The sequence below is a fragment of the Arachis hypogaea genome, chromosome 6 (assembly GCF_003086295.3).
Source record: "Arachis hypogaea cultivar Tifrunner chromosome 6, arahy.Tifrunner.gnm2.J5K5, whole genome shotgun sequence".
NCBI lineage: Eukaryota > Viridiplantae > Streptophyta > Magnoliopsida > Fabales > Fabaceae > Arachis > Arachis hypogaea.
In genome coordinates, this window is record NC_092041.1 from 69,723,983 (window position 1) to 69,749,824 (window position 25,842).

The following is a 25,842-nucleotide window of genomic DNA, read 5'->3' on the forward strand; positions in this document are numbered from 1 at the left end:
CTTAGCTCCGATGATAGTGGTTGGCATCCCCCAAGAGCCTTCCATGCTTACTGCATCAGACACATGGCTGTGAATTTCATGACTTGGTTCAAGTCAGCCGAGGGCAAGAAATACCTCATTAATGCTGCTTATAGTCCAAGCAAGGTTGGGTACGAGTGGTACATGGATACCTTGAGAGGAGTCTTCCCGTTGATGGTGGACTGGACTGGTCGTTTCAGGAAGGAGATTTGGCTACAACATTGTGACAGCGGGCGTTGATTTGGTCACATTATCACAAATCTATTCGAGTGCATCAACGCAGTGTTGAAGGGGACTCGAAACTTGCCAATTTCTACCATTGTGTGCATCACGTACGAAAGATTGTAGAAGATGTTTGTGACGAAGGGCAGAGAGGCGCAATCACAGCTGACGGCGGGATGTCGATTCTCACAGAGACTCTTGGCCCCCATTGAGAAGAACAGAGAAGGGATACCAAAGATGCGTGTCACTTATTGTGGTAGGCGGGCCTCTGTATTTGTTGTGGAGGAGCTAGAGCCATTCGAGGGATGAGGGGAGGTTCCTTCCGTGTTCGGCTATCGGAAGGTACGTGTGACTGTGGTTTATTCCAATCTCTCCACTATCCGTGCCGTGCCACCTACCGAAGTCACGAAGTCACCCCCTCAACGGGGTTCCTGTGTGCTCGTAGGCCTAGGTGGTATGCCACATCCTACAGGGTGATAGTGACCTCACCCTACGGGAGATGAAACGTGTGCATCTCCGGACGCGATCGCTCCACGAATGCCAAAATCAGAGAATTATCATAAGTGAAGTCCCTAAGGGACACAGTCGCTGGATCCAACCTCAACCAGATACGGGATGATGGCGTCCGGTAGAGGAAGGGTATGGCTGACTCACCGGGGCAGTAGAAGGCAAGGCCTCTATTGAATAAAAAAAATATTTTTACTTATATAGAGATAATAAAAAATTTCTGTAGTCTACTTAAGAACATACTTTCATGTTTCTAGTCTACACATATGCCAGTAAGCAAATCCTAATTAAGTCATAACAATCTTACACAAGAAAACACAATTCTAAATTCATCCTACAGACCAATTCCTAAAGAATTTTACTCAATGCTTGTCACTATGGGACTACCCTAACAATGTCCACATACTTAGAGTAACCAAACAGTACACAACTAACCTCAAAGTCGGCTGCCCATGCGTAATGCGACATCTCGTTCAGTCTATTGATATCTCCGTTGTTTCCCGCCTGGCGTGCCATCACCGTATCAGTCTCAAATATGGTAGGAAAGGGTTGAAAGAGGGGAGAAAGAGCTTGACTAAGTCAAATTGGGGCCCAGACACACGCTGTAAACGAGTTATATTTATAGGCACAGTACGGCCTTATCTCGTTTACAGTGTAAATGAGTTAAGGGTCTATCTCGTTTACAGTTTAAATGAGATAGCAACGGTGCATCCAACGTCCCTTATCTCGTTTACACTGTAAACGAGATAAGACTCGGATATTTAAATCAGTAAATATTTTTAAAATTATTTATTTTGGTAATTATTAAATTTACTTTATTTATTTAAATAAAAAATCCTAAGATCAAATATGATTTAAATTAGGTATCTTATTTTTAAGAAATTTAAATTAAGTTATCTTATCTTTTAGTTAGTTTGTTAGATGTCTATTTAAACACCTTTGGTGAGATAATTTACACAACTTTTAATGAATAAAATTTTCAGTTGCTTTATGCACGTTTTTTTTAGTGTGATTAAGTGAGGTGAGTAATTTGCTTCGCTTGTTGCATGAAGAAAATTGAAGGGTCCAACACCAAAATAATTCTGTGTGCTAATTTCTTTCAATTTTCATCCCTCTGATCTAGGTTGTGAAGGATAGGTTCTTTGAAGGTCTAATAAAAAATCCTTTCCGATGGCCTAGGTTGTTAAGAATAGATTTTTTAAAAATCTAGTAGAAAAAAATCTTATCTATCCTTTTATATTCTCGCTGCGTCTTCTCTCCATCTTTTTCTTATCCCTTTATCATTTGTTCTAATTTCATATCATTTGTTTACTAATTACAAACTTTTATTCTCATATATTACAATTTATTTATTATTTATTTTATCATTCTTTTGAAAAATTATTTATAATTAATTTTGCACCGTAATAATAATTTATTTCTAAAGAATATATTAGTTATTTAAAATATTTGGTTTACTAAATAATTATTATCCAATCATATTTGTAATATAATTTAACTATTATTCAATAAAATATTTATTGAAATTAATTATTCTACATATATGCTTTATAAACAGAAGGTGTCTATTATTCGGTGATTTTTTATATTCTTATAATTTAACATACTCTATCTACAAATTATTTCATAATATTTATTTTAATATGAACCTTTAGATTTATCATCTAATAATATATTTGCTTGGTACACTGATGTTCATATTTTTATTAAAATATTTTAGGTGCGACCATCTTTAAAAAACACTCTAAAAGATTCTGTTTCTTAATTATTTGTTAAGTAGAAATAACACATTATTTGAACAAGGAGTCTGTCTTTAGTAAACTCAACTCTTTTAAGCTTTTCAGATATGCACAATAAATAATTTATGAATATGGTGCATATGGGGAGTTTAATAATAATAATTATTTTTTTTATATTTACTCCAAATATTTTTTAAATTCATGAGGTATAACCCTAATTTTTTTAATCTGTAACCTTATTGCCTCTGAATTACCAAATCTAGTCCACGCTTATCTGTTCTCTACTATCGCCGTGCATCAAGTATTCGCCGTCGGTCTCAGACTCTGCTTAGACATCGTCGTTCTCATCCTCTCTCTCCCGAAATAGTTCTTAGACGCTTATCTGCTCTCATCATCTCTCTCTTCTCCCGACATTGTTCTCATCCTCTCTGTCGTTCGTCTTCAGCCTCAGAGTAGTGACGTGGGTCTCAGTGAGTCAACATCGTCATCTACGTCGTGGTGCTCCGTCTCCCCTTCATCGCTCCACTTCAAATGTTCCAATGGAGTCTCAGTCTCAGGTATGAATTTGCTTCATTTAGCTCATTTTTTATCCTTTTATGTTCTATATGTATCTTTTTTGTTGATTCAATTGCTTTTTTTTGTTCTACTTTTTTTGTTAAACTTTTTTGTATGAATTTATTTCATTCATTTCATTCAATTAGTTGTTTTGTTCTGTTTATTTGGTTCTTTGAAATTTTTTGGGTTATGTTTATGAGGGTTAAAAAATTTTGGTACATGTTTTTATGATTCTTATTTCAAATTTTGGGGATATGTTTCTATTCATGATGTTATTTTTTTATTTGGTATTGATGTTCGATTTTTGTTCATGATTTCAACCTCTGGCACTACAAGAAAACAGCTCTAAAAGCGTGGCAAAAAGTTGAAAAAAGCGTGGCAATAGCTTTTCGCCACGCTTTTTGAGCTACCGCCACGCTTTTGAAAGGGTCACATCTACTAGCGTGGTGGTTGCTCTATCGCCATGATTTTGGTGACCTATTGCCATTTTTTATTTTTTTCCATGCTGTTGCTGATTGCCACGCTTAAAAACCGTGGCCGTATGTGATAGATACAGCCACGCTTTAAAAGCATGGCGATAGCAAGATACAGCCACGCTTTTAAAGCGTGGTGATAGCCTTGTCAAATTTTAAAAAAAAATCTTTTTTTTGACTTTACCTTCATTACTATGCAATATAAATTTTCAATCCTTTTTTTTTTACCAAACCTATAAATATAATATGCAATTTTCATTACAAGACAAATCAAACAATAATTAGCAACATATATAATTTTTGCCATAATTGCTTGTTTTATACATTAATACTCAATACAAAACTTTCCAGGTTTTTTCAGTAACAAAAAACCATTCAACCTCCTATCCAACAGAAATTCATTAACTAGGTAAAACGCATGTATAATTACAAAAGAAATGCAAAATTAATAGCAGGTCTGAGGTCTGAAGAACATGTCAGGGTCCCTCATTTTTTATATTTTATGTTTTCTTTACAACCTTGTGCCCAATAAGTACATAACCGAGCTCAATATCCCTCTTTCAGAATGATTCCCAGCAATGTCTGGTGGAGCTGAAAGAAATGACACAAACATCAACAAAATGATTTCATTTCCTTTTCACAGAACATAATAATAAAAATGCTGACAATCACCAACCAAAGACATAACAATGAAGAAACAAGGAATAACCCCAATGGCAAGCAAGCTCAATGCTTTTTTTTCCTATTGATAAAGAAACAAAAAAAGGCAAAAGGGTCCATTGAATTACCATGCAAAAGGGAGAAAGAAATCGAACTAATTGGCAATGCAAGATACAATGCAATTAGGTAGAGATCAAATTTCAGGAAAAATGAAAAGGGGCAGCAGAAGAAGAAAAATAATTTTTGAAAGCAAAGATTGCTTTTTTTTTTTTTCTCTTTTCTCCAGCAGAAAACTAGAATTGAACCCCTTAATGTTCCCTTATAATAGTGCCCTTTGCAGGATGATCTCAGAGGAAAGTGTTTGTATTCTCCTCCTCTACACATTGGTGTTACTTTTGTTCGATAGAAGTTGACAGTGACGTAGCTTCTCTTTCCCTTGATTTCGGCCAATTGGAATTCTAGGAAGCACAGACGATTTCTGACGTTTTCTTCTTTAGCAACTCGGTTAGAAAGCTTCTCCAGAGCTTCCGTTGTTTTGATTTTGTACGAAGGTAGGATTTGATAATTTTATCATTATTAAATGTGAATTTTATAAGTGAATTTTGGTTTGATAGATTATTATTGAGTTTGATTAAGTTTATGTTGAAATTTTGTTGACTTGTTGTTGTTGTTTGTGAATTGTGGTTCAGCCATAAAGAATAGCCCAACTAGGGTTATTTTGATGATTTTGGGGCTGTTCTGAATAAGAAATTATTGATTAAAATTGATGAGATTTGATGGCCGAGAGATTAAATGAAAAGCGGTGAAAATCGGTAACAGTAAAGCTTAAAAATGGACTTAAAACTCAAGGAGAAAACTTGAAGAATTTTGGAAATCGGGTTCAGTCCTTTGGTAAAGTTATAATCAGAAAAAAATAAGAGTTACATTTGAGATTGAAATAGTAATTTAATGAAATTGAAGCTAGTTTTGTAATTATATACGTTTTGTGGTATTTTGGGTAATAATTAAGAAGTTCAAGGGTAAAATGATATTTTATAAAAGATGTAAGGTTATTTTAGTAATTATACTATATGTAAGAGTATTTTAATAAATTATAAAATTGTTGAGGTAAAAATATAAATATTTTAGAAAGCTCAAAGATTTAAAATAATTTATAAAAGCTTAATAATAAAGCTTAAGTTATATGTTTTGAGTAATAAAAAAATCATTAATACTGTTATTAATTTATTAAGATTATTATCAATGTGTTTTTGAAATATATTATACATTAGTAATTTGTACTATAACAGAATAGAAGAGTTAAACAGTAACCTACTTAAAAGCTGTAGAAAAACGAACATAGGTTGAGAATCGTATGATTCACTCTTCACATAATATCTAGGGAGAGATGAGGAAAGAGTGTAAAGACAATTTATGGTATTGATAAACCACTATTTTACAGTTTATTTTGTGTTTAATTGAGTGATTTTTATCAAGTCTTTACCCACTTATTCATATGATTTGCATGGCTTTACAACTCCTTCCTAGTCTTGATCTATGGTTGAAAACTTGCTTCCTAGAGATCTTTTTATTGTGTATTTTAATTCTCCTTTATACCATTCAATGCGTGATCCGTGTGTTAAGTGTTTTAGAGATTACAGGGCAGGAATGGCTTAGAGAATGGAGAGGAAGCTTGCAAAAATGGAAGGAACACAAGAAACCAAGGAGATGACCAGCGAACACCGACGCGGACGCATGGCTCACACGACCGCGCGAAATGGAGAAAATCGCAGTGACAAGTGCGATCTGTAGAATTAACAGAAATCGCTGGGGGTGCTTTCGGGCCGTGTTTTGACCCAGTTTTCGGAGTACAAAAAGATTCTCTGTTTGTTTAGAAATTATACTTACAATGCGATTATATTCTTGTGAATTTCTTTACCGATAGAAATCAATTCGTCAGGTATTAAAACAAGGAAAAGAAAAGAAGACGAAAAGAAAAGATTAAAAGAATCTAAAGAACCTCTGCTACAAGAGAGCAGAGAGTAGATATAAAAAATGTATTAACCAAAGAGATTCCTACCACAGGAGGGCAGAGCATAGAAAAGAAAAGAAAAGAAAGAATGAAAAGAAGAAAAAGGTAAGTAGAGAAATTGTTTGGCACTGAGAATGAGCTGAGATGATTGTTTACCTGCTGAAAACGAGCAGAGATATGGTGGTAAGTTCACTGAGATTCGCTTTCTAGAGATACATCGGCCAATCCAAAGGATGGTCACACCTGTAAGATAGAAGTTGCTTACAGAGGTTATCAATACATACGTTGGCCAGAGAGAGCCTCACCTGTAAGACCAAGGTTGCCTACATAGGTTAAGTTTGCATACATCGGCTCAATAGAGGCACACCTGTAAGACAGAGGTTGCTTACAGAGGTTATGACACTGAAAGCCAAACTAAAAAAAAAGTTGCTGAGTTGATTCAGGAGCGGGTTAAAACCGACAGATAAGCTCATTACCTGCACTAGGAATAGACATGCTTCATGCTTGTTTGCACATATTTGTTTATGAGTGTGTTTCCTGTGATTGTGGGTGTGCTAAATGGTTGTTCGAATTCTGTGTTCTATAATTGTAGAAGTGGATTGTCCCTTGTTGACTGTTTTTGCTTACCAAGTATATATAAAATGAACTAAACTTCTAACCCTGATCCTACTAAGAACTCCCCAGTTCTTACCCCCTAATTCTACCCCCTTTCAGCTACATGTGCGAAAGTTTAGTGCGGGAGTTACAAGAGCACAGAAGATTATGTTTACGAGTTGAGTTGTTAGATTTTATTTTCCCCTCTTCATTTACTGTTTTGGTTTTTAGAGGGGTAGGAATAGTGTTTGAGGATCTTTGAATAAGTCCATGTATATAAGGCTATGTGAATATATATACTTTTGTGATTAAGTGATTTAAAATAAAGTCTCCTTTTGTTTTCTTAATTAAATTTTAGGTTCGTATTCATGAAGGCTCGATATTAAATAAATATAGTATAAAATTAAAGGAATAGAGGTAAGTAGCACTCGGACTCTTAGTACGATCATGAAGTGCTAAAAATTAGGGTGTTACATTCTGCATTAGGAATACTAATCTCTTCTTGTTCTTTCGAATCCGTTTCTTCATTCCTCCAAGTTTCATTCTTTTCTTTCCCTCGATCTCTTCTTGATTCCCTTTTGTTTACCAGATTCGACATCCTTGGTAGCTTTCTATCATCTTGTTACGCTTCCTGTATCTCATCTTTGCCAAGTTTCAAAATTGCAATGGATTTAGTCCGACACCTCCAACCACACTCTCAATATCCAACTTAGAGCTTCAACTCACCTAGCATTCCTTCCTATAGGATTAAAGTCCAATCATTCCTTAGAAATTTCTTGCTCAGGGCATCCGCTACAAAAGGTATATCCTATCATGTTATGTTCAAAGAGACGAACGAGCAACACAAACGGTGTTAACCAGAAATCAAAAGAAATTCTTGTATACGGTCAAACAGAGTTGTACAAAAATAATGAAATGCACAAGAAGAGGAACTAAGGTGCATCTCAAGAAAAGAGTTCAAATAAAAAACCCTTGATAGAAAGAACCAAGTGTATAGAGTCAAGAAAATCTCAGCTGATTTTGAAGAATACGGTTTACAACTGAGAGCAACTATACTCACATCAAGTTCTCAAGATTCAAGGATTATGTAATTATACCAAGACAAGCTCAGGCTCATCATGGAAGAAATAAGATTTATGTGTGTAAGGAGTAAAATTGGAATTTAGAGTTTCAATGCAGGTTTCAAAAGAAAGATTAGGTCGAATCGCGAAGATCTGTCTACACCCTCCCTCTCGTATAAAGCCTCCTGCCGTTCTCTTTCTTCTTTATTAGAATAACTGGTGCTTCCCACAGGAAAACACTTGGTCGGACAATTCTCTCTTCTAGTACTCCCTTCAACTTGATTCTTAAGTTCTACCGATTATAATGGTGTCTTCACTTGGGGTGAAATCAACTGATCCGGCTTTCGGCACTAAGTCTATTGCAAACTCACTTTCTCCTTGAGATGGAAATTCTGGTATAACTTCAGGGGTTACCTCAAAAACTCTCTCGCAATAGGGATTTGGCCTCATGTTCACTCGCCTCTTAAACAATTTGCAGCTAAAGGTTGAATCCATTCCATTCCTCTTCCTCGTAGTTTACCGTCACTGGGTTTCGAACAATAGCTCTGCGTAGCTCTCAACACTTCCAATCCCTTAGATATAATCCAACCCATTTTCGTTGCGTCACTCTGATGCTTAACCTTCAAGAGTCTAGCCACTCCTCTTAGTTAACTAAATATCGCTCTATCTCAACAACTGATAGTCTTCGACTAACCATTCACTTGGACTCCACGATTATCAAAACTTGTCATACATTATGAATGGATGTCACATACTAATTTTATGCAAGGTAGTTAGAAATTCAACTACTAGTTCACTATTACCTCAGGTCTGAGAATCAGTTTCAGCTACATTCTGGCCTTTCCTGTGTGAACAATTACGAGACATATGCTCTGGTTTTTCACACTTGTAATATACGCCTAGTTCGGCCTTGCAAGGTCTGTCTGGATGATACTTTTTGCATCTTGGACACTTTAAGTCTTCCAGTTGAGTACTAGTCTGCTCTCCTTAATCCTATCCCTAACGGTTGTTGTTCTTTCAATAAATTTTCTAGCACTGAGAATGTGAAGCGACATAATGACCCCTTTTGAAACTTTGACTCCTATGTGTAATCTTCTTTCCCTTTTCCTTTGTGTAAGATTCCTGGCGGTCTCTCCTTGCCACCACAGTCCTTCTCGAGCTTTTTCCTATTACTTGACTCGTGTTAACTAACTCCGAATAACTCACCATCTCCATTGGTACCACGACGCTCGAAATATTATCTCCACCCTCATGTTAGTTACGACCTTCATTGCCATCTCCAATTTTTTGTCCCATCCTAACCATCACTCGGCTGGTCCAGCAGCAACAGCACTAATAGCAGCAGTAGTGCTCGTCATAGCGGTAATGAAATCAGTCAAACTCCCTATCGGTATGGTTACCTCGTTACCTCTCCGACCTCGAAAAGCATAGTCAATCCATCCCTGAGGCTCTACAAGAACGAATTGCTCTGATACCATAATGTAACACCCTACCACATAGAGCTTTACGCTTAAGTCATAAAACAGAGCTGGTGTGGTATTCTGACATCTAAAAAAAAAAAAAATATATATATATATATACATATATATATATATATAAGAATAATAATAATAATTGAAAGAACGTATTATATGAGGAGCCTTGAAGAATAGGTAAAGCAAAAATCATAAAATTAAAAGCGCAATGCTCAGGAATAAGGGTACAGAATAAACAAGCTCCTAACCCAACTTGTGAAGCTAAGGTTGGCCGGAGAATATTTATATACATACATATAGAAATCCGTAACACAAAATACATAAAAGTAACCGTAGTTCTCCATAAACCTCTATGAGGTGCAAAAGTAAAACATATATATACATAAGGAGAGTCTATACATATAGATATAACAAAATGGAATAAGATATAAAATCCCAAAAGCCCACTTCACTGCAAAGATCTCCAGACACCTAGCGAGGTATCTCTTGACCTACATCTGAAAAACACAAATAACTATAAGAAATGAGAACCGGGGGTTCTCAGCATGGTAATGGTACCGCATACATAAGATATAAGGTCTCGGGAAAGCTAGAGGCAATCCTAGAACTCCGACACTCAGATTATGAAACTTAAAGATCTAAAATAGAAACGTTAAATAGGTGGACCTCTAAGGTTCTAAACTCAACCAAACCTTAAACCTAACCCTCCATCATCTACTTTCCTTCAAAACCTCCAACACCGGTGGAATCACACAGACAAGCAAGCAAACAATGGCAAACACAGCTAGAATATAAGTACTGTAGATAGCAAATATAACAATTAAGCATATTGAATTCACTTAGGCATTCTCAATTAATGCACAAGCAAGCAATTCAAATAATATGCATATGATGTATGCCTATCCTAGGACTGATGAGTCTCATCTGTTGATTATCAAGCCAACCCAACAATTTTGACTGCTAAACCCTAGACTGTCCCCCGTTGCGCATCCCCAAGAGTCTATGTATAGCTTTTTCTGATATATAAAATTTGCTCATTGGGCGGTATCCTTCCCAGGAATTTATATGTATCCGATCACCCTTATGACGTAGGGTCAATAGAGTATCAAGTCTCAACTTGGAGCACGTGATGGCAAGCCACTGCTCTTTACCCAGGAAAACTCGTATCTCAGATAAAAATGTGCGCATACGCCACAAAATCATTCATATTCATTCATAATCTCTGCATAATCATTCACTATAGCCATGGCATCACATATACATCATGTATTTGCATCACATATTCATTTATATTCTTAGAGCAAGTGGGGCGAACCACACTCTTGCATCTATCCGGGGAGCTTCTATACTAATCAACTTGGAACAAGTGGGACGAAACCACAACCCTTGCGTTTACCCAGGAGGTATGTCCTCATATGCCCATGAGAAACAAAAGAGAGGATCCTAACCTCCCACCATCTTGCTGGGGGCAATTTTTACAATACCAGAAGGAGCAAAAAAGGGAATTCTCACCTTCCACCATCTCCTGAGGTCGCACTTTCAAGAAAGAATGCTCAGATGAAATATTTATTCCTTTCTTTAATCAGTTTTATAATTTAAGAACTATATACATATATATACATATACATACATATATACACACCCTATCTCCTTATACCTAATTCATCACTTCTCAAGCTTTCTTCATCTCCAAGTTACCAACCCCTCCTAACTTCTTCTCATCAATCAACACATAACTAATGTTTGGGGGCTAAAAGAGTGAAAATAGAGGTTTGAAGGTTTAAAATTAGGTTTTAAAATGAAAAATTCACTTTGCTAGAAATAGGGGCGTCACGTACGCGTGGACTCGTTTTGCCTCGCTTGCGTACGCGAGATGCCCAACTCGAAAGGGTTGGTTGCGTTGCATGCAGGTGGTCGCATACGCAACCCCTCAAGATTACTGCTCACATACACATGCACCCTGCTCACGTACGCGAGATGCTAAACCCGAATGGGTTGGTGATGCAAGGGCATCTTGGCCAGTTCCACTGACCTTTTTTTTACTGTTTTTAGGGTAGTTTCATGCATTTCCTTAAGAAATAAGCTAGTTTTGGGTAGATATTCACTTACACCTTGATTCAAGCATACATTGTGCATTTTACATGATTTCATGAGGATTTTGTATGAATTTAGTGACAAATTGTATGTTGCATTACCCATGACTTGGACTAGAACTTTGAAGCACTCTATTGCTTGATTTCAGGACCAAAGGAAGCAAGGAAGAACCACTTAGCAGTCACGTTAATCTAATTAACGTGGCCACTAACGTGGAATGAGAGGTGGTGGACGAAATTGTGATCACTATTTTGTGCCTTTTGGTATCATTGTAAAATTATGGAATTTAAGAAATTGGCATGAGTGGACACAATTCCGTTCAACTAACCAGCAAGTGTACTGGGTCGTCCAAGTAATACCTTACGTGAGTAAGGGTCGAATCCACAGAGATTATTGGTTTGAAGCAATCAATATTTATTTTATTAATCTTAGTCAGGATATCAATAGGATTATTTGGATTAAAAGTGAAATTACTAGATTTGATTATAAAAATAAAAGAGGGAACAATGTTACTTTGATTTGCAGCACTGGAGAATATGTTGGAGTTTTGGAGATGCTTTATCCTTTGAATTTCTACTTTTCCTTGAGATCCTCTTCTCACACGCAGGTTCCTTCCATGGCAAGCTCTATGTAGGGTGTCACCGTTGTCAGTGGCTACTTCCCATCCTCGCAGTGAAAACTATGCTCACGCACTCTGTCATAGTACGGCTAATCACCGGTTGGTTCCCGCTCCTACTGGAATAGAATCACTCTTTTGCGTCTGTCACTAACGCCCAGCAGGTTAAAGTTTGAAGCACGTCACAGTCATTCAATCCCGGAATCCTACTCGGAATACCACAGACAAGGTTTAGACTTTCCGGATTCTCATGAATGCCGCCATCCATCTAGCTTATACCACGAAGATTCTGTTGGGGAATCTAAGAGATATTTATTCAATCTGATGTAGAACGGAGGTGGTTGTCAGGCACACGTTCATGGGTTGAGGAAGGTGATGAGTGTCACGGATCATCACCTTCTCCACAATTAAGCGCGAATAAACATCTTAGATAAGAACAAGCGTGTTTGAATGGAAAACAAAGGAATTGTATTAAATCATCGAGACGCTGCAGAGCTCCTCACCCCCAACAATGGAGTTTAGAGACTCATGCCGTCACAAAGTATGTAATTCAGATCTGAAAATGTCATGAGGTCCAAGAAATGTCTGTAAAAGTTGTTTAAATAGTAAACTAGTACCCTAGGTTTACAGAAAATGACTACACTAAGATAATTGGTGCAGAAATCCACTTCTGGGGCCCACTTGGTGTGTGCTGGGGCTGAGACTAAAGCTTTCCACGTGCAAAGGCCTTTCTTGGCGTCAAACTTCAGGTTATGACGTGTTTTGGGCGTTCAACTCCGGATAATGACGTTTTTCTGGCGTTTAACTCCAGACAGCAGCATGAACTTGGCGTTTAACGCCAAGTTACGTCGTCTATCCTCGCTCAAAGTATGGACTATTATATATTGCTGGAAAGCCCTGGATGTCTACTTTCCAACGCCGTTGAGAGCGCGCCAATTGGACTCCTGTAGCTCCAGAAAATCCATTTCGAGTGCAGGGAGGTCAGGATCCAACAGCATCAGCAGTCCTTTTTCAGCCTAAGTCAGATTTTTGCTCAGCTCCCTCAATTTCAGCCAGAAAATACCTGAAATCACAGAAAAACACACAAACTCATAGTAAAGTCCAGAAATATGATTTTTGCCTAAAAACTAATATTATTTTACTAAAAACTAACTAAAACATACTAAAATCTACATGAAATTACCCCCAAAAAGCGTACAAAATATCCGCTCATCACAACACCAAACTTAAACTGTTGCTTGTCCTCAAGCAACTAGATGAATAAAATAGGTTTTAACAGAAATAAAGAAGTAATAATATTCTCGAATTTTAAATGAAGCTCAGATTCTTATTAGATGAGCGGGGCTTGTAGCTTTTTGTCTCTGAACAGTTTTGGCATCTCCCTGTATCTTTAAATTTTCAGAATGATTGGCATCCTTAGGAACTCAGAATTTCGGATAGTGTTATTGACTCTCCTAGTTAAGCATGTTGATTCTTGAACACAGCTACTTATGAGTCTTGGCCGTGGCCCTAAGCACTTTGTCTTCCAGTATTACCACCAGATACACAAATGCCACAGACACATAACTGGGTGAACCTTTTCAGATTGTGACTCAGCTTTGCTAAAGTCCCCAGTTAGTGGTGTCCAGAGCTCTTAAGCACACTCTTTTGGATCACGACTTTAACCACTCAGTCTCAAGCTTTTCACTTGGACTTTCATGACACAAGCACATGGTTAGGGACAGCTTGATTTAGCCGCTTAGGCCTGGATTTAACTTCCTTGGGCCCTCCTATCCATTGATGCTCAAAGCCTTGGATCCTTGCTACCCTTGCCTTTTGGTTTTAAGGGCTATTGGCTTTTTCTGCTTGCTTTTTCTTTTTCTTTCTTTTCTTTTTTTTTCGCCTCTTTTTTTTTTTCACTGCTTTTTCTTGCTTCAAGAATCAATTTCATGATTTTTTTCAGATCATCAATAACATTTCTCTTTGTTCATCATTCTTTCAGGAGCCAATATTCATCAAATTCAAAGTACATATTATGCACTGTTCAAGCATTCATTCAGAGAACAAAAAGTATTGCCACCACATATAATTAATTATAAATTTTATTATTAAGAACTCGAAAAATATAGATTACTTCTTTATTCTAAAAAAAAAAATCTACTACTTTATTCATGCCTAATGATGATGAGAAAAATAAATTATAGCTTAATTGGAAATAAAATCAAAATAGACATACTAATTACTACTACTACTATATAACTTCTAAGGTAAAATCCTATAATCATACTATCACAGAGTTAAAGCTGGAATTAGAACTTAACAACCTGTATTTTGGGAAGTGGATGTTCCTCTAGTCTGTGGGGTGCCTTCAAGAATTAATTTCTGATGCTTCAGCTCCCTTAAGTTCACATCCTTGCTCTTCCTGTTCTCTTAGGTGCCATGATCTTAATGAGTTTTAGCTCAGTGATCATGGCAAATCACACCAAACTTAGAGGTTTGCTTGTCCTCAAGCAAAAGAAAGGAAAGGAGAGGAGTAGAAGGAAAGGCATTTTTCAAATAAAGATAAGATGAGTTGAAAAAAATATGAGAAGAAATTAAAAATATTTGAAAAAGAATTGGATTGGAAAAAGATTTATGTTTATGAGTTAAGATACATTTGATATTTTTGAAAAAGGGATTTTAGAAATTAGTGTTCTTTAGAAAACCAATTTGATTTTGAAGGATGACATTTTGAAACATGTTTATGCAAGAAATCATGAATTGAAACATAAAAGTTTAGAAAAATTATGGAGAAAAACGAATTTTTACCTCCTCCCCACCATCCTGGTGTTAAACGCCCAACTGCTGCATGGTTTGGGCGTTTAACGCCCAAATGCTACTTCTTCTGGGCGTTCAACCCCAGCTGATGCATCTTTCTGGCGTTTAACGCCCAGATGCTACCCTTACTGGCGTTAAACGCCCAGTGGGTGCTTCTCATGGGCGTTCAACGCCCAAATTGTTTCTTACTGGCTTTTTCACGCCAGTGAGCTTCCAATTTTCCTTGTAACTCTGTGACTTCAATCAATTGCTATTTCACCTTTTGAAGATACTCTAGCATCTACCTGTAAAACTAGATCAAATAAAATTATATTTTGTGAGTGGCTGGGTTGCCTCCCAGCAAGCGCTTCTTTAATTTCATTAGCTGGACTGAGTTTTAATCAAGTCTCAGTTTTGAGCATTCTTGCTCAAAATTGCCCTCAAGATAATGTTTGACTCTTTGTCCATTAACAATGAACTTTTTGTTAGAGTCATTATCCTGAAGCTCTATGTATCCATATGGTGATACGTTTGTAATGACATATGGACTTCTCCACCGGGATTTTAATTTCCCAGGGAATAATCTGAGCCTAGAATTGAATAGCAGAACTTTCTGCCCCGGATCAAAGACTCTGGATGACAATTTCTTATCATGCCATTTTTTCGCTTTCTCTTTGTAAATCTTTGCATTTTCGAAAGCATTGAGTCTAAATTCCTCTAGCTCTGATTCGAGACTCTCAGCCATATTGACCTCTCTTACCAGAGAGTCAATAATATCAACACTCATGCAGTCATTTGGGGTGTCTGGATGTTGCATGGCTTTAACAACATTCAGCCTGAACTCTTCCTCATTGACTCTCAAGGTTACTTCCCCTTTTTGGACATCAATGAGGGTTCGGCCAGTTGCTAGGAAATGTCTTCCTAGAATGAGGGTTGCACTCTTGTGCTCCTCCATTTCCAGCACCACAAAGTCAGTAGGAAAGGCAAATGGCCCAACCTTGACTATCATGTCCTCAATCACGCCTGATGGGTATTTAATGGAGCCATCAGCAAGTTGAAGACATATCCTGGTTGGTTTGATTTCTTCAGTTAAACCAAGCTTTCTGATAGTAGATGCAGGTATTAGGTTGATACTTGCCCCAAGATCGCATAAAGCTTGCTTGGTACAAACACCTTCTAATGTGCATGGTATCATAAAGCTTCCAGGATCTTTAAGCTTCTCAGGTAAGCTTTTTAGAATGACTGCACTGCATTCTTCAGTGAGGTAAACTGCTTCAGTTTCCCTCCAATCCTTCTTATGACTTAATATCTCTTTCATGAACTTAGCATAAGAAGGTATTTGCTCAAGTGCTTCTGCAAACGGAATCTTTATTTCAAGAGTTCTGAGATAGTCTGCAAAGCGGGCAAATTGCTTATCCTGTTCCGCTTGGCGGAGTTTTTGAGGATAAGGCATTTTGGCTTTGTATTCCTCAACTTTAGTTGCTGCAGGTTTATTACCTACAGAAGTGGGTTGGGAAGCCTTTTTAGAAGGATTGTTATCAGCACTTGTATGTGACTGATCACCCACTGGCGTTTGAATACCAGGGGTGGAAGCTGGGGTGGCGTTAAACGCCACCTCCCTGCTTGTTTCTGGCGTTTGAACGCCAGAACCATGTTTCTTTTGGGCGTTCAACGCCAGATCCATGCTTGTTTCTGGCGTTGAACGCCAGGAATGAGCATGGTTTGGGCGTTCAGCACCAGCTTTGTCCCTTTCTGGGCTCGGACTGTCTTCAGGAGGATTTTGAGTATCCACTTGTTTATTTCTTGGTTTCCTGCTGCTTTGAAGTGAGGTATTTAATGTTTTCCCACTTCTTAATTGAACTGCTTGACATTCTTCTGTTATTTGTCTTGACAGTTGTTTTTCTGTCTGCTTTAATTGTACTTCCATGTTCCTGTTAGCCATTCTTGTTTCCTGTAACATTTCCTTGAATTCGGCTAGCTGCTGAGTTAGAAAGTCTAATTGCTGATTAAACTCATTAGCCTGATCCACTGGACTGAGTTCTGCAGTTACTGTTTTAGCTTCTTCTTTCCTGAAAGATTCATTGCTTAAGTACAGATGTTGATTTCTGGCAACTGTATCAATAAGCTCTTGAGCCTCTTCAATTGTTTTTCTCATATGTATAGATCCACCAGCTGAGTGGTCTAGAGAAATCTGAGCTTTTTCTGTAAGCCCATAGTAGAAGATGTCTAATTGCACCCATTCCGAAAACATTTCAGAGGGGCATTTTCTTAGCATCTCTCTGTATCTCTCCCATGCATCATAAAGGGATTCATTATCTCCTTGTTTGAAGCCTTGGATGCTTAGCCTTAGCTGTGTCATCCGTTTTGGAGGGAAATAGTGATTCAGGAATTTTTCTGACAGCTGTTTCCATGTTTTTATGCTGTTCTTAGGCTGGTTATTTAACCACCTCTTAGCTTGATCTTTTACAGCAAATGGAAACAGTAGTAATCTGTAGACATCCTGATCCACTTCCTTATCATGTACTGTATCAGCAATTTGCAGAAATTGTGCCAGAAACTCTGTAGGTTCTTCATGTGGAAGACCAGAATACTGGCAGTTTTGCTGCACCATGATAATGAGCTGAGGATTCAGCTCAAAGCTACTAACTCCAATGGAGGGTATACAGATACTACTCCCATATGAAGCAGTAGTGGGGTTGGCATATGACCCCAAAGTCCTCTTGGACTGATCACTCCCATTTAATTCCATAATGGAATAAAAGAGATGATATGTATGTTGCTATTATCTGTGTTATAATAATGGAATAAATAAAAATGGAATTTGTAAAAATATTTTGAAAGTACTTTGTGAAAATTTTCGAAAAAAAATTTGAAATTGAAATTTGGATTTTATATTAAAAATTTCGAAAAAGTAGTTTTTTTTTTTAAAAAAAAATTGGTTAGAAAACAAAATTTTTTTGAATTTTGAAAATTTTTTTGATGAAAGAGAAAAACACACAAAAGACACAAGATTTAAAATTTTTAGATCTAGTGCTCCTTATTTTTCGAAAATTTTTGGAGGGAAAACACCAAGGAACACCAAACTTAAAAATTTTAAGATCAAGATATAAGAAAAACTCAAGAACACCTTGAAGATTCACAAGAACACCAAGAACAAAAGAAAGAACACCAAACTTAAAATTTTTAGAAAACTTTTAAGAAAATTTTCGAAAATTATAAAAAAAAAAATTAACAAGAAAACACCAAACTTAAAGTTTGGCACAAGATTCAATCCAAGAAAAATTATTTTTGAAAAAGGTTCCAAAGGGTATAACCAATTATCAAGAACAACTTAAAGATCAAGGAAGAACACAGAACACTCACACGAAAATTTCCAAGAAAAATATAAAAGATGCAATTGACACCAAACTTAGAACAAGACACTAAACTCACGAAAATTAACAATAAATTAAAAAAAATAATTTTTGAAAAGAAATTTTTTGAAAAGAAACTATCCTATCAAAATTTAATAACTCTATAAAAACAAATTATTCCTAATCTAAGAAATAAAATAAACCTTCAATTGTCCAAACTCAATAATCCCCGGCAACGGCGCCAAAAACTTGGTGGACGAAATTGTGATCACTATTTTGTGCCTTTTGGTATCATTGTAAAATTATGGAATTTAAGAAATTGGCATGAGTGGACACAATTCCGTTCAACTAACCAGCAAGTGTACTGGGTCGTCCAAGTAATACCTTACGTGAGTAAGGGTCGAATCCACAGAGATTATTGGTTTGAAGCAATCAATATTTATTTTATTAATCTTAGTCAGGATATCAATAGGATTATTTGGATTAAAAGTGAAATTACTAGATTTGATTATAAAAATAAAAGAGGGAACAATGTTACTTTGATTTGCAGCACTGGAGAATATGTTGGAGTTTTGGAGATGCTTTATCCTTTGAATTTCTACTTTTCCTTGAGATCCTCTTCTCACACGCAGGTTCCTTCCATGGCAAGCTCTATGTAGGGTGTCACCGTTGTCAGTGGCTACTTCCCATCCTCGCAGTGAAAACTATGCTCACGCACTCTGTCACAGTACGGCTAATCACCGGTTGGTTCCCGCTCCTACTGGAATAGAATCACTCTTTTGCGTCTGTCACTAACGCCCAGCAGGTTAAAGTTTGAAGCACGTCACAGTCATTCAATCCCGGAATCCTACTCGGAATACCACAGACAAGGTTTAGACTTTCCGGATTCTCATGAATGCCGCCATCCATCTAGCTTATACCACGAAGATTCTGTTGGGGAATCTAAGAGATATTTATTCAATCTGATGTAGAACGGAGGTGGTTGTCAGGCACACGTTCATGGGTTGAGGAAGGTGATGAGTGTCATGGATCATCACCTTCTCCACAATTAAGCGCGAATAAACATCTTAGATAAGAACAAGCGTGTTTGAATGGAAAACAAAGGAATTGTATTAAATCATCGAGACGCTGCAGAGCTCCTCACCCCCAACAATGGAGTTTAGAGACTCATGCCGTCACAAAGTATGTAATTCAGATCTGAAAATGTCATGAGGTCCAAGAAATGTCTGTAAAAGTTGTTTAAATAGTAAACTAGTACCCTAGGTTTACAGAAAATGACTACACTAAGATAATTGGTGCAGAAATCCACTTCTGGGGCCCACTTGGTGTGTGCTGGGGCTGAGACTAAAGCTTTCCACGTGCAAAGGCCTTTCTTGGCGTCAAACTTCAGGTTATGACGTGTTTTGGGCGTTCAACTCCGGATAATGACGTTTTTCTGGCGTTTAACTCCAGACAGCAGCATGAACTTGGCGTTTAACGCCAAGTTACGTCGTCTATCCTCGCTCAAAGTATAGACTATTATATATTGCTGGAAAGCCCTGGATGTCTACTTTCCAACGCCGTTGAGAGCACGCCAATTGGACTCCTGTAGCTCTAGAAAATCCATTTCGAGTGCAGGGAGGTCAGGATCCAACAGCATCAGCAGTCCTTTTTCAGCCTAAGTCAGATTTTTGCTCAGCTCCCTCAATTTCAGCCAGAAAATACCTGAAATCACAGAAAAACACACAAACTCATAGTAAAGTCCAGAAATATGATTTTTGCCTAAAAACTAATATTATTTTACTAAAAACTAACTAAAACATACTAAAATCTACATGAAATTACCCCCAAAAAGCGTACAAAATATCCGCTCATCAAGAGGTAACTTACAAAGTTAATGAGAAAAGTGATTGCCAATAACGCTCTCGAAGCCATCATTGCCCACGTTAAGAGTCACGTTAACTAAGTTAACGTGAGCTCTAACGTGAAGAAAGGATTTTGAGCCAACGTTAGTGACACTTAACATTATCACTAACGTTGGCCAATGATCATAAGTGGCCACGTTAGAGTCCACGTTAACTTGGACTCTAACATGAATAGGGGCATATTGGAATGTTAGTGACAATGTTGAGTGTCACTAACGTTCTCGAAGATTGGCATGCCTACATTAAAAGAGCCACGTTAACTAAGTTAACGTGGACCCTAATGTGGGAAAGGGGGAGGCTCTCAACGTTATTGGGAAAGTTGAGTCCCAATAACGTGTGCGAAGGACAAAGAGGCAACGTTAGTTGCAACGTTTGTGCCACTAACGTTGAGGTTAACGTGGCCTTTACTTGGGTAAGAAACGTTAGTGAAAAAGTTGAATGACACTAATGTTTTCGAACCCATTTTCTCACTGAATGTTAACACCTCTAACGTCTTGAGCTAAAATCTCTGCCCACTTCACACTTTCTCTCTGCAAGTAAAACCAAGCCCAAATAAAGAAGAGAACTGCTCCAAACTGAAGATCCAAAGGCCCAAGACTTGAAGAATCAACTAGAAAAATAGAAGGGTAGTATATATAGGAGTAGCTTTGAATTATAAAGGAGGTTGGGAAAGAGTTCTGAAAGGAAAAAGCATTACTCTCTATACTTTTACTTTCTCTGCTCTTCTAGTTCAGAATGTATTCTCCATCTTTGTTTTCATTTTTTAGAGCTATGAACAACTAAACCCATTTCATTGGGTAGGGAGCTCTGTTGTAATTTGATGGATCAATACTAGTTTTCTTCATTCTTCTTCTATCTTTTCTCTTGATTTTACTTGAAAGCTTTCGATCTTCATCCCATTGGGTAGTTATCTTGGAAAAGAAACTATTCAAACTTGGATCCCTTCTGAACCTTGAAAGAGGAATGAAGAGATCAAGCTAGAAATGCTTTCTCATGCTGGACCAAATTGGGTTTGGATGGATATGTGACGATAATCCTCTCAAAACTTGATTTGGGAAATGCATGTGGTATAATCAGTGACCACACTTCATCTCTTCTCATGAGCAATTGACCAAGGAATTGGCTATTGATCAAGATTTGAGAGATTGAATTGCAAGAAATTGTAATTCAATCAATTAAGATTGCCAAGGAGATCAATGAATGCATTGATTGAGGAAGAGATGAAAATGAACTTGATCCGGAGAATTGCAACATCTCCTGTGCCCAATGAACTCTCCAATTCTGATCTCACCCATTCTCTTTAATTTCTACATTTATTTTCATGAGCAAACACCCCATTCCCATTTACAATTCTGCAATTTAATTTCAGTCATTTACTTCTAGTTCTTTAATTCTAGCATTTACTTTTCCGTCATTTACATTCCTGCCATTTTATTTTCTGCAACTCTCAATCCAAATTCTGAATTCGCTCAACTAGAACAATCTTCTAATTAATGTTTCTTGATCAATCAATCCCTGTGGGATTCGACCTCACTCTATTGTGAGTTTTTACTTGACGACAAATTCGGTACACTTGCCGAAGGAAATTTGTTGAGAGACAATTTCCACCTGCATCAAGTTTATGGCGCCGTTGCCGGGGATTGATTGTGCATCAACAATTATTAGATTGGAAGATCACTAGATTGAGCATTTTTGTTTTGTTGAATTAACTTTCTGTTTGAGTAATTTACTTTCTGTCTTAGTTAACTTCTTCCCTTCCCCCTCTACTTTTTCGTTTCTTTGTTATTTACAATTCAGTTTGCTAACCCACTAACTGTTTGATATATTGCATCACTCACAACTAACACTAATTCTGACAACAATACTATCTACACATATTTTTACTTGCTTGTACTTGTTGGTTGTATGACAGGGAGAAGAAGCGGGGCTTCAACTTCCTTCGATTCTGAACCAGAAAGGACCCTCCTTAGATTAAGGAGGGAAGCAAGAGGGAAACGTGCAATCGGTGCTGAAGAAGAGGAGGAACACTTTGAACTAAACATGGAAGGCAACATAGAAAACCAACATGAAGAAGAGGCTAATAACCATGGGGGAGGAGGAGGAGAAAATCATGTTGGGGATGATAGAAGAGTGTTAAGCTCTTATATCAATCCCAACCCAGGCAACTATGGGAGCAGCATTCAGAAGCCCACCATACATGCCAACAATTTCGAGCTAAAACCTCAGCTCATCACTCTTGTGTAGAATAATTGCTCATTTGGAGGAGGTGCTCAAGAAGATCCGAATCAACACTTGACCATCTTCTTGAGGATTTGTGACACAGTGAAGTCCAATGGAGTCCACCAGGATGTCTATAGGCTGCTCTTGTTCCCATTTTCACTCAGGGACAAGGCATTCAAATGGCTTGAATCCTTCCCAAGAAAAAGCCTGACAAATTGGGAGGAGGTAGTGAAAAAGTTTTTGGCAAGGTTTTACCCCCCTCAAAGGATCAATAGGCTGAGAACCGAAGTACAGACATTCAGACAGCAGGATGGGGAGACACTTTATGAAGCTTGGGAAAGGTTCAAAGACCTAACAAGGAGATGCCCACCAGAGATGTTCAATGAGTGGGTCCAACTGCACATCTTCTATGAAGGCTTGTCATATGAATCAAAGAAGGTAGTAGATCATTCCTCTGGAGGATCCTTGAACAAGAAGAAGACCATTGAAGAAGCCATAGATGTCATTGAAACTGTAGCTGAGAATGACTACTTCTATGCTTTCGAAAGAGGGAACACTAAGGGAGTGATAGAGCTAAACAATGTAGATGCTCTGCTGGCTCAAAACAAGCTCATTACCAAGCAGCTAGCTGACCTCACCAAGAAGATAGAAAGGAACCAAGTGGCAGCAATCACCACCTCATCAACAACCCAAGAAGAAGTTGAAGAAGAGGACCTTGAGCAAGCCAACTACATTGGGAATTCACCTAGACAGAACCATGATCCATACTCCAAGACATACAACTCTGGATGGAGGAACCACCCAAACTTTGGGTGGGGGAATCAGCAAGAGCAAAGTCAAGACCAGAGATGTTACAACTCCAACAACAATGTAGCTCATCAACAATTCACACAGAGGACATATCAACACCCCCACAACAACACCTCTCATCCTTCCACATCTAATCCTAATTTACCATCAATTGATGACAGACTCTCTAAACTTGAAACCTTACTTGAAGGAATATGCCAAGAGATTCAAGAAGACAAGGTGTTCAGAGAAGAGGTGCGAGCCAACATTAAGAAGCAAGGAGAGACCATCAAAAAGCTGGAATTCCAAGTGGGATGCTTAGCTGAGAAGATTCCCAAACCTACTGATGGCTTCCCAAGTGACACGGAGAAAAACCCAAGAGGAGAAGCAAAGAAAGTAAGATGGGAAGATTGCAAAATGGTCACTACAGGTGATCAAGAGGATGAAGACGAGCAAAGCAACCTCTCCCAACAGCCTAAAAACAACTCAACAGAGGAGGAGGATAGAGATCACCAAGAACCAGAAATCTCACAACAAGAGTTGCTGAAGCTCTATGCACCATTTCCCCAACTGCTCAATGGTGTTGTGGGGAAGAGAATATACTCAAGGTTCCTAGACTTGTTTGCATCTCTGCATGTGAACATACCATTCATCAAGGCCATACAACAAATGCCTGCATTCATCAAGTACATGAAGGAACTTCTTCCCAAGAAAAGCTCACTCAAAGGAGGCCAAACTATAGTGTTAAACAAGGAATGTAGTGCCTTTATTCAACCTAAATTGCCTGCAAAAAGAAGAGACCCAGGGAGTTTTCACATTCCCTGTGCCATAGGGGAAACAATGTTTGACAGAGCACTCTGTGATTTAGGGGCAAGCATCAACTTACTGCCCCTATCCCTGGCGAAGAGACTGCAAATCAATGAGATAATGCCCACATATGTGGTCATCAGACTGGCTGACAAGACTCAAAAGCAAGCAATAGGAGTGGTGGAAAATGTGTTACTAAAGGTTGGGAAATATTTTCTCCCAACAGACTTTGTCATCCTGGACATGGAAGAGAGTCACACTCACCCAATCATATTGGGAAGACCCTTCCTAGCTACGGCTAGAGCACTCATAGATGTGGAGAAAGGGGAGCTAATATTGAGGATCCATGATGAACGGCTCAACTTTAATGTCTTCAAACTCTCACAAGAAGTAGACCAAGAGCACAAGGAACCAAATAAAGATCATGATGAGATGCTGAAGGAGGAAGCAAGCACTGAAGCACACCCAACCTATCTGGAGACTCCTTTGGTTGATAAATAAGGGAAACAGCAACTACCACAGCTCAAGGAAAAGTTAGAAGAACCTAAACCTCTAGAGGCAGGTGAAGACAACATCACAAATCCCTTAGAAAAAGAAGTCATCAAGAGCAAGACAATATCAAAGGACACAAGGAAGAAGGTACCAAGGAAGTGGAGGAACAAAAAGATCCCTACGGAAGACTTCTCTCCAGGAGATAGAGTGATCTCAGCTTACTTTTCGGATATCCCCCCTAATCTCCCTACTGTACCATCTCAGTTACCTAAAGTCTTCACAATCAACAGAATTCTCTCCCTGGAACATGTAGAGATCATTGATACAACCAATGGATACAAGTCCACAGCGAGAGGGGAGGACTTCAAGCATTACCAACCACCTTGATGAGGGAGAAACGTCAAGCTAGTGACGCTAAAGAAGCGCTTCATGGGAGGCAACCCATGTTTTATATGCTTTTAGAAGATAGTAAATAAGTCAATATTTATGAATTCAAACCCAAACATGACAAACTCTTGGTGGAATCCTTATTGTGCAATATACAGTGAAGAACAAGTTTAGTGTTCAAAGCATGCCAAGAAAGCATGAATGCAACCAAGAGCATGCTAGTCTTGGAAGCTTTGAACAGAACCTTTCATCACAGTGCTCCAAACTAAGTTTGGTGTCACCCCATGGTGCCACCAATATGCATATAAGGACCCACGAATAGTTAGTTAGTTAGTTGGAATTCATGAATAAACAATTTAATCTTTTCTCATTATTTTTTTAATTCGAGCCGTAAAGTTCATGTTGTCATTTTGATATCTTTTCTCACCTTTCTGATTTTGTCTTTATAGGGAAAAGAAAAGGAGCATTGATGGGGATTGATTTGACAATTAAATAGGGGAGGTTCAACCACTTCATGAAGAGAACTACACACTTGTCTCAAGAAGGAACGCATGGGGAAACGTTGCCATGCAACATTGAAGAAAGGAGACACTTTGAAGACCGAACCATTCACTCTCATTAAGTGATGATCCTTGTCCTTCCTTCATTGACAACCCCAACCATCCATCAAGCAACTATTCTTGCAATCCACACCTTCCATTCTCTCATGATCTCTCTATATAAAGGAACCTTAGTGCAGCCTCACTCCTCACATTCAAATCCCCACTCTCCACACTCTACACTTTTGGCGTACTAAAACCCTTCATCACAAATTGTCCTAGCCAACCCATTCTTCATCTATCCGTATCCTCAAATCACCTCAAAACAGCAACTCAAATTCATGGTGTCATCAAGCTCCAAGAGGCAAAAGAGGAAGGAACCAATGGAGAACACTCCTTATGATGAAAAGAGGTTCAAAACTGCCTTCCATGAACGAGAATTTGAGCGGATAAAACTCAAAAAGATACTGCCCGAGTTAACCTTCCAAATCAATGAAAACGAATACCCACAGATTCTGAAGAAGATTGAAGAAAGAGGGTGGGAATTGCTC